Source organism: Canis lupus, chromosome 33 (assembly GCF_011100685.1).
Source record: "Canis lupus familiaris isolate Mischka breed German Shepherd chromosome 33, alternate assembly UU_Cfam_GSD_1.0, whole genome shotgun sequence".
Classification (NCBI taxonomy): domain Eukaryota; kingdom Metazoa; phylum Chordata; class Mammalia; order Carnivora; family Canidae; genus Canis; species Canis lupus.
In genome coordinates, this window is record NC_049254.1 from 20,116,828 (window position 1) to 20,127,901 (window position 11,074).

The following is an 11,074-nucleotide window of genomic DNA, read 5'->3' on the forward strand; positions in this document are numbered from 1 at the left end:
TATGAATGTAACTTTAGACTGTTTCTCTTATCATAAGGTTCAGACCACAAGGCATATCGCAGATTTCAGTGGGAAAGATTTAAAACATAAGAAGAAGGAACTGGAAATCTTTATCTAGAGAAGGTGACAAAAACATGGACTAATAAAACATAGGTTCTATTTACTCTTTTTAAGCATGTAACCCTAATAAAACTTGTTTCTTTTGATGGCATAATGTCATAATCTTTCCACTTCTTCAGCCCCCTGGCTTCTTTTCCTAATATGTAAAACAGACTGCGATAACACAAGATAATTTTCAAAGTCTCTCTCTTTTCCAAATTCTCATAAAATCCTTGGGCCCTAAAAGGCTTTTATTGGTACGATATTTTAAGGAACGAATGAGGAGACCATAACATTGTTCATTCATTCAACCACCCATGCATTTGACAGACATTCCATTCAGTGCTAATCACATGCTGGCACTCAGGTGAGTAAGCCTGGTGTTTGGCTGCAAAGAGCTCAATTTAGGGGTGGGGGGAAATAGGGCCATAAAGAATAATCATAATCCAGTGTGGTCAGTATATCATCAAGACCATACAAGATATTATGGATGTACAGAGGAGAGACTGTAATTTCTATTACAGAAAGAAAAGTTGCCATGTCCTGTTTACAAGCTTAAAAAAAAACCATAGATGTCTCTACTTTTCTTAGCTCCCTCTTGGAGCTCTCATTGTTCATTCTCCAGGTCTGCTCGGTGTCTTAACCCAGAGTCTATATTATGATCATTTTGCCTTATGTAAGGATAATAACTCACAGAAATGATTTCAGACACCTTGAAGTTTGTGTTTAACTACAGCAGGCCCTATGAGATCTCAGAACAGAGCCTGTTGAATCTGTCCTGGGTTACCTCCCAACCCAAATACCTCATCAAAAATGGAGGCTGCCCAGCCAAACTGATGTATCTGGTTACCTATCTTAAGAAATAACAGAAAACCAGCAGTATTTCAAAATGTTAATGTATCTGTTTTTGACAGCATACCAAAAACTATGGCACGAAGGTTTGTTACTGAATGCTTTTTTCTTCAATTTTGTAAGTTGATGTTGAGTGCTAAATTCTTCCTCAGGTATAGTACTAGGCGTTTTCTCTTTCAAGAACAGTGTCCTTGTGCAATAGAAAAAATACTGAATCATTAGGAGACCTGGGGTTTAGTTTTGGCTCTGCCATTAACCAGTAAGGTGACCTTAGTCAAAGTATATAAACTCAATCTTTTCTATTAAATGAAGTTGTTGGGTGAAATGACCCCAAGTTTTCTTTCAGCTTTGAAAGAATAGTCTCTTTTTACTGTGAGTCTCTGATAGTCTCTGATCCTGAGGGTGTTCAGTGACTATGTGTGGTCAACAAAATAGGCTTAAGAAATTAGCATGGGTTCTCTGGGAAAAAGGCTGTGAGATGGAGGTTATCAAGCACGTGGTTTATTAGGGAGTGCTCTTGGGATGATCCCTAGAGAAGGGAAGGAAGGGAAGCAGGACTGAGCAGAGGAACAAGTAGAGCTTTGATGCAGTCTCAATGGAAAACATGGGTGAGATGACCCTTTGGAGCCATCTTGAATTGGAGAAGAGAGCTGGGCCTTTGACACCCTTGTGTTGAGCAGTCATTAGATATAGCCTAGGGTGAAACAACTCTCTGTAGCCAAAGGAAACCCCCAAAGCAGTCTGATAATTGAGGGCTTTCTGCCAATAGTGCTTGTGGTAGCTAGAAGAATAAGTCCTTCTTTCCTGAAGGGGATGGTGTGCACCAGGATATCTGTGTGCACCTAATCTGTGAGCATCTTTTTAATATATGCAAAAATGCCTAACAGAGTATCCATGCTCAATGGATGTTCATTTGTCCACTCCTCCATCCTTTTATTTTTTTCCCAGAGGTTCCAGGAGAGAATCAGCTGGCGATTTCTCTTATTAGCAAGAAAGGGATTCCTGTTTAAGGAAGGAGATTGGATCTACTAATTTTCTTCCAATCTGAAGCTACCTCTCTCGTCTATGATTCTGGACTAATTAACAATAATAAATAATAATTAATACTGCTCTATGGCTTACAGTGTTTTGAAATATGTTGTTTCATGTGATCCTCACAATTAATTTGTGTGGCAGGCTAAACTGTTATTAATAGTCTCATTGTAGAATTGAAGAAACTGAGGATAGATCTAATAACTTGCCCAAAACCAGGATGAGATGAAAGGAGACTTTGAATCCAGGTCTGCTGATCTCTGGCCCAGGGTTGATACCGTGATGCCAGAGTCAGCAGGAGCTCACAGGCTATGAAGCAGCTGATAAGACCTGGCTTGTGCAGCCTGTCTTGCTGGCCAGTCTTCCCAGCTGAAGCTGAGTTACTGGGCAGCACTAGCTTCCAGAGTCAATGAGTCTCTGGGCCCCTTCCTAGTGTTTCAGTTCCCTACATGTCAGCCCCCCATAGGTCACTAAGTTTGTGCAGAATACTATATATATACTGCAAATAGAGCCACTAAATTTGGTAATTTTATACACAGAGCAGCAGAGATTGTTCCCTATTACTGAGTTTGGGTTTATAGTGAGGAAAAGTCCTGGAAGGTGTATGTGATGTGTCACCATCCCATAGATCAGTGCCTCTCAAGCCTTGACTTGCATTTGGATCACCTGGAGATCTTGTTGAAGTGCAGAAGCTTTGAGTTGCTCTGGGGTAGAGCCTGAAATTCCATTCTTAAGCAAATGCCCAGGCGATGCTGCTGCTGCTGGACCATAGTTTCCCCTCTCTGCCAGTGACAGAAACCTGCAATCTCTCATAGAAAGCTCAAGATTGGTCTTTGGAGCCAATGATTTGAAAGAAAGCAGGTCATAATTTTACCATAGTTACAGTTTGTCATCTCTTTCACCTCTTCCTAATCTCTACTCTTTCTAAGGAAGGAAGGAAGGTGGCAGAGAAGGGAAGAAAATCAAATTGGCAATGTAATATGTGGTCAGCGTCAATCAAGCTGTAAATTTATGTGATGCTAGTAGCAGGTGCCACGACACTGGATTGGAGACTTCTTGTTTAGCAGAGTCAACATTATCCATTTTGTGAAAGAGAAATGGAAACCATATGGATGAAATCTGCAGACACCAAAGAGAAAGATGCTGGGGACAGCCACTCGGGAGTAAAGGGAGCCCTTGGGGTTAGAAGCCCAGAGGAAAGCCCTGTGATTTGGTTAAACCAGCTCCATTTAATGGGCTGTGGCTGGGTGTTTATGCAACAGAATGGCCCTCGCTGCAGTCCCTGGGGTGTTGATTTACTCTTTGATGGTGTCTGTACTGTAGAATCTGCCTTCATTTCCTGGCTTCTCAGGCTGCTGGAGGGGGTGGGTGGAAGCACATGCTTTTGAAGTGATTTCCTTGCTAAAACATTCAAATTGCTTTTTCCTAAGGGGATGAAATATTTTCTGAATTTTCACTGTATAGTTTCTCCAAGCAATAGAAGGAGGGGGCAGGGAATGCAGGATAGAAACAGCCTTAGTCAGGAATGTTCTCAGGGGTAATACCAGGCAGGGAGGGGGGAAGGGAGCTTTTTCCTACAAGGAGAGCTCTAAAAGCAAGGAGAAGAAATATGAAAACCAGGGCTTGCTCACCAGGGAAAAACTGTCACTGCAGTGGTGGAGTATACATGTGAACAGAATATTTAAAACAGGCCTGGCCAAAGCCCCAAGAGCTACCCTGTGCAGAGCGGCGCCCTCCAGTCACCACCTACTGTCTTCCCGACTCTCCACCCTGGTCTCAGGGTGCTGCTCCTGGGTGGGGTTGGCCGGATGCCGCCAGCCATTGTCTGTGTTGGGGGGCAGGGTGCAGGCTGCAGGCGCGTGTGTGCGCATGTATGGTGGGGGAAGGGCGGTGGCTGAGGCTCTCCAGGAGCTTGTGTCTCCTGAGCTTTGTGGGGGGAGCTGAGTTCAGGCCCTGGCGCCAGCCTTCCAGAGGGAAATCAGAAGCATGGTGCATAATTAGGCATCTCCCCCCGCAGGCGAATGGGGAAGGAGTTTGCTCTCCCTGAGCATCAGTCTGCAGAGATGAAAACCAGGAGCAGACAGCAGGATTCCCTGCCACCTGGCTCAGGATTCCTGAGGCCCCTGCGAAGGATAAGGTGCTGCCCTGAGCTGCTGTCACAGATGCCACGAGCTGTCTATCTGATCACCCTGCTCCCTTTTTTCATGGAACTTTTTTTACCCACTTGTTTGAATGATTTAGCACAAAGAAATCACATTCCATCCTTGAACATTGAAAACCGTGGCTTTCTGAGAAAATGGCTTAATGAGAGGCGGGGATCTAGACAGAACAGGGATGTATGACTTAAAGGAAAGCTCCATGGAACTGGAAATACTTAAAATAGCCAATTTGGGGAGAGAGCACTTGCAGGGTTTTAGGTGATTTGCATGTGTTATTCTTTTGAGTTCCTCAGCGGGCCTGAGGCAGGCAGGGTGATAGTCGTTCCACAGAGGAGGAGACTCCACTCTGAGAGGCTGTGACCCATCCGAAGTCACACAATTAGTAGGTGGCAGATTTGGGGCTCAATAAGCGATGTTCTGTACTGGGACAGGGCTCCAGTTATTCCATACCTTCTCCATATGGCAACCCTACCTGTCTTGGAGTCTATTTTATTATTGCCTGCAGAAAATAGACGGACCTCCACCCACTTTGTGATCCTGGGCCATATTCTCGTTTGTTATCATCTCATTAGATTTATTAAGAAAAACAAAATTTCCCCTAGTGGAATATGTGGGGTGGTTGCCTTGCCTGTCCCTCTACCCTCTATGACTTCAAGGAAACCACAGGGTGTCTGCAGTGTACCAGTGTTATAAAGGTGAAATCAGACTCTGACTTTCACCTATTCTGGTATAAAGCAAGTGAGAGGCAGTAGGGTAAATACCAGCATGGGCTTTGGAGTCAGACTTCCTTGAATATTCCAGCCCAATCACTGATTAACCTTTCTAGGCCTCAGTTTTCTCCTCTGTAAAACAGGAATAATAATAATAATACCTCTCTCAGAGGGTCGCTGTAGGGCCTAGAGAATGCATATGAAGCAATCAGGGGAGTGCAGTCTTAGAATGTTAGTGACTGCTATTTTTAGGTTCATAGGCTTTGCAGTGGGACCTTAGAAAAGAAGGTTTGACTTTGAGAGACTTGCAAGATTTCAAAGTGATTTAAATGCTGTTTGAATGAAAAGCCTATACTTTCAGCTCTGTGATTCTAAGGGTCTAGGAAATACCACAGAGCTCAGCCTGTGTTTCATGCATCTTTGTATTTCTCACAGTTACCAAACCCAAGGCCTTCCGTGGAAAATGTGCTCAGTGGATCCCAGTTCACTGGTGTAGGATGGGGGAAAAGGAGCGTGTATGTTGGGAAGTGGGTAGTGGGCTGGATGCAGAGTTATGGCAAGTAAGGGGATGTGGGGATGCGCCCTTTGACCAGCAACCCAATGTCTTTGGACTCTTCCTTTTTAGCTTTGCCTTCAGGACATACATAATATTCTTCTTTCTCATACTTTTTCCAGTACAATGTCAGTAGAGATGCTCTCACAATTATTGTCTTAGATATAATAAACTCTGCTTTACTAGGGATGTGAGAATCTTTGTTCATAATAAAAGAGAAAAGCAGTTACCTAAATAGAACTTCCAACTTTTCTCAGCTTTGGAGATTACTTGAAGACTAATCATTTCTGAATTACCTGCCCTGCTATTCTTGGCTCACGTCATTCTGTTCTTGAGGATTCACCAAGTCTGCCTTCTTACAGGTCTCACCCTATTTCTCTTCACAGACCAGGCTCTACTTTCCTGGGTTCCCTGGATATTGCCATGGTCACAGAGACTGCTGTACCGTTAGCTCAACAGGCTTGATCCTCAGCATTAATGGAATTCTGTTTTTCAGTTGACTTCTCGATCCTTTTTGAACTGTCCTGTGAAATCCTCATTTCTAAACTGGAGAAAGCAGAGAAACCCTATATTCAAGACCTATAGGGATTTGAGCTCAAGAGAGCGCTTAAGTCTGTTTACCTTGGAACTGATGACGAGTAAAATGTTTAGTTTAGATCAAGACTGTCTTCATGGGAAGAGTTGCCTATACCAGGATGGAGAAAGGAAGCTATGATGAGGTGTGATATAAAAGTCATCAGCAGGGGATCCCTGGGTGGCTCAGCGGTTTAGCACTTGCCTTTGGCCCAGGGTGTGATCCTGGAGTCCCAGGATCGAGTCCCACATTGTGCTTCTCCCTCTGCCTGTGTCTCTGCTTCTTTCTCTCTCTCTGTGTTTCTCATGAATAAATCAATAAAATCTTTAAAATAAAAAAAAATTAATAAGAGTCATCAAGAATGCAGTTTACCCTCAAGTTACTTTACTATTATGGCATTGAAAGGGCTTTGTGATTATTGTTTATGTCCTCAAGTCCTACATTAGAGATGCTTGATCAAATCAAACCAGATAGACACAGAATCATTTTCTAGCTCTGTCCTTTACTGGATCTGTGACCTCAGGCAAATTGCTTCAGTTTCCTCATTCTGAAATGGCAAATAAATTCCCTGTGTGATTGTGGCACAGAATAGAAATAATGGATGTAAAGTGGTTCTTTCTGCCTGATATGTATTAGATGCACAATAAATGAGAGCTGTTTATTATTTTAGTATTTATAGGCTACTCATCTATAAGCCACTCACTAAAATATGAATATGCCTCCTAGAAGGAATAACACACTCCATTTATTAATTGAACTGGCTTTCACCTAGGAAAACAAATAGGTTCTAAGGTAAGAGACAAAGAGAGAGGGTGTTGGGGGAAGTGGCTTAGGGAAATGGGCAGAGATGGCAGGAAAATAGAATCCAGATGGACAGCTGCAGTTGAGATTCTTGGGTAGCCAGGAGATAACAGAAGAGCTCTGGAAGCCTGGGAAGGGGTGGTGATCAAATTGAGTGTCACCCACAGACTATACTGGAAATAGTCACCTATCACGAAGAGGGAACTAATGGTATCCAAGTTGATGGTGGTGGGGACAGAAGCAGATCAGGCCACAGAATTCCTGGTCTTGGGAAAGGTCCTTCATTACTGTTGTAGCTCATGAAAGCTTCCCCCCGAACCCCACTATTCTCCGATGCCTCCAGCTGCAGCAGAAGGGGGCTCGGAAACAAATTAGACATTTCTTAAAACACTGTATGAAGACCAAATAAAAAACAGATAGCGCATATATTCTTTTAGCTGGTCGTTTGACCAATTGCTTGCTCATGGGAGACTGACTTTTGGAAAATTGAGTGAAAGGCAGAACTTAAAGGACTCTTTCCCATTCCATCTATATCAACTCTCCTTTTTTGTGTTTTATTTATAGAGTAAATTCTGTGAGACTAATATATATATATATATATATATATATATATATATATTGGTCTCAGTCTCCAGCTTCAAGCACAAAGCTAAAAACCTCGTAATTTTGTAAGTGATAAGAGTAATAGAAACATTTGTTCTAACATTTGGTCTTTGACACCAGGTCCTGATACAGAGTTCCTAAATTCCTTGGAATTTAGGAATGTCATTTGCTCTAATGAGGTAATTCTTGGTGGGCTTCTAAATAGCTTCAGGATGGGGGTTGGTCTCCAGAATGACCAAGCCGTGATTAGAAGATTGGGACTTTCAGGTCTACCCCTCATCCAGTAGGAAGAAGAGAGAAGCTGGAGATTAAGATAATGATGTAAATGCCTACACAATGAAGCCTCCATAAAAATTCCCCAAATTACCAGGTTTGGAGAGCTTTTCTCGGTTGGTAAACAACTTTATATGCCAGTAGGGTGGCACAACTCAACATCACAGGAACAAAAACTCCTGAGCTCAGGGCTTTTCTAGATCTCACTTTATAGATCTCTTCATTTGGCTATTTATTCATATTCTTTATTGTAACCTTGATAATAAACCAGTAAATGTAACTAGGTGTTTCACTGAGTTCTATAAGCCATTCTAGCAAATTACCAAACCCGGGGAGAGGTCATGGGAGTCTCTATTTAAAGCCAATTGAACAAAAGTACAAGTGACAACCTACAACTTGCAATTGGTGTCTGAAGTTGAGGCGATCTTTTGAGTTTGAGCCCTTCACCTGTGGGATACACACTAATTCCAGGTAAATAGTGTCAGAATTTAATTGAATTGTAGGATACCTAGCTCATGTCAGAGAATTGTTTGATGTATGGAAAGCACACACATCTGGTGTCAGAAGTATTGTGTGGTAGTTGTGTGATCATAAAGGGGAAACACAAGAGTGTTTTTCTTGGATTCCCTTTTCCCTGTACCTGGGACACTATATTAGGGAATGTTGTATGTGGTGCTTCAACTTTGGGGTTTTATTTTTTTTAAGTAATCTCTATACCCAACATGAGGCTTGAACTCACAATCCCAAAATCAAGAATTCACATGCTCTACCAACTGAGCCAGCCAGGCACCCCTGTGTGGTGCTTCAAATTTGAAGAAAATTATTTCTTTTTATCATAGTGAGGTACAAAAAAAGGCATTTCACTAGAAGAGTTGACCACCATTGATATGTGATTATTTTTTATGAGCTATACTCTGAGTCAAGCCTGCTGGAAGCCTTCCATCCCTCCCTCCCTCACCTTTCCAAAACCCTGAATTTTCCATCTAGTAGCCCATCAGAAATTCTCTGGAATTGGCCTAGAATAAAGAAGTGGATGATTTACTGGTTATACAGAACATTCATCCTGGAGAGTGGGGGTGGTAGCACCTTGCTGCCTTCCTATGTCAAAGCAAAAATATCTAGAGGATTGAGAGTTTGCTGGACCTAGTGAGCAACTTACTGGTGAATTATCTGTGTTCTCACTCTAGTTTCTTCCTGAGTTGGATCCACAAACAGATTTATTTGCTTCCTATGCATTTTTTAACTGAGTGATAAATTTAAAGAGCATTTTAAAGAACACCTGCCATGTTTTATCAAGGGGCTTTGATGCCTCTTAAGAACAAACTCAATCCCAGAAAAACCTCACAAGCAAAGGAACAGCCAAGGGAATGCAGCAGCCATCTGGAATGCCTGACCAAAGCAGGAGATATGCCCAGTTGTAGTACAGTAAGTGTGAAGTCTTTTTTTTTTTTTTTTAACTTGGCCTAGAATGTTGATTTAATTACATTTAAAATAAGAGAAAGAAAAATAGTTTAAGATGTAATGTTCTCCTCTTGTAATTGAGGGAAACAGGCCATTTTAAGGAAGCATCTTACCAAGACCATTCAGAGAATTAAGTTGGTTGACCAGAAGAATACAAACAGAATTACCTAGAATATAACTCGATGCATTAGGATTCTACTACTAATTATTATTTATAGCAGTTCTGGGCATTGTTATACTTACTCCTCATCACAAATGTGCCAAATGGGCATTGAAATTCCTATTATTTAGATGAAAAAAATAAAATATATCAAGTATTGACCTAAGTTTTTAAAACCAATGAATGGAAGAACTTGAATTTGAACCTAAATTTTTTTCTTCTCTCATAATATCACACTGCCTTCTTACTTGCTTATTCTTTATTTCACACAAAGTAATTGTTGTTTTGTTATTAACCATGTATCTAATTATTCAACATTCACTTAGCCAACATTTGTTGGAAACTTCCTGTTTTCCAGGGATTATAGGGGATACAACAATTCATAAGGCAAAGCCCCTTATTTTAGAGTTTATAGTCTGGAAGGGAAATAATTGCAACACGAGGCAGAATGTAAAATCTGCCAAAAGAAAAGTATGTGTCTCTGCTTCTCTATTCCTCCTTCCCACAGATAATCAATAATTAATCCCACTTTGTAGTTTGCTCATACCTGCCTTCCAAGCAGACCAAATGCTTTGCATATATTATCTTGTCAACACTCCCAATAGTAGAACAGCTTCATAGTTCAATTCCAAACAGCCATCGCTTTGTAAAACTGTGAGCAGCTAATCTCATCCTTTCTCCTGTCAGAGCAGTGACACGGTGTCTCACAATAGCATCAGTACTCTCAAGTACATTGCACCAGCACTGGGCATCACACACCTCAGTTTTACTTAGATCTGCATGGGCACACAGTCCAATTTTCCTTTTGTAGATTATGGACTGACAACCCAGTCAGTAGGGCAGTAGTAGGGGAGAAAAAAGAAAGAATGAAGACATTTAATACCATTTGGCCAGCAGCAGAAAGCAAACCCCAGAGGGAAGTTAAGGGTCGAGGCTAACATCTGAATGCTGAGTTATAATGAAAGTGACCATTTATGATGCCATATGCCTTACTTTTCATTATCTCACTTCACCCCTGCATTTCCCCCACTCAGAAGGGTTATACTTCCTGTGGCCAAGCGCTCTTATTGTTTCCATTTCCTTACAGGTGAAGGAAATGGAACTCAGATAGGTAAAGTAACTTGACTTAGGCCAGGTAGTTAGTCTAAAATGAGCCAGGAGTTCAGTCACAAATCTGTTTCTTTAAAGCTCAGGTCCCAACAACTATGTTATGCCCCTTCCCGGCATTGGGTGAATCAAGGAAAGCTGCGTATGTAGAGCTTGGATGCCTGGAAGGGCTGTGTCAAGACCAGGAGGACAGGAATTGAGAAACACACAGGTTTAAGGTGAAGTCATGAATAGCATAACAGTGAGAACTCGAATGAAATGATGAAAGCCCTACTCGAGCTATCTTAAACCATAGAGGAACTTTTTGGCTCAGGGAACCAAGCTATGGCAATAATGGGAGAAAGGTCCTATGGTCTTTATCTAGAGAAGTGAAGGCCTCAGGGCTCTGTCTCCTCATACTTTAGTTCTGCTTCTCTCTTTTCACTCATTAGCACAAGCTCTCCCCATGAGGCTGCAACCACGTCTATATGCTGTCTCAGGATTTTCTCTTTATAGCTCTATGACTTGTGAGAAAAGAGCTGTTCCCATTAATTTTAGTTAGGAAAATTTATGATTGGTTTTGCCTAGATTCACCTCCCAGTGGCTAGGGTTACCATATAGGGTGACTCTCTGATTGGAATCTTACCCTAACCAACCAGACGGTGGGAATTTTCTCTCTTAGAAAAAGAAGAAAAAGAGATCTTTGACTGA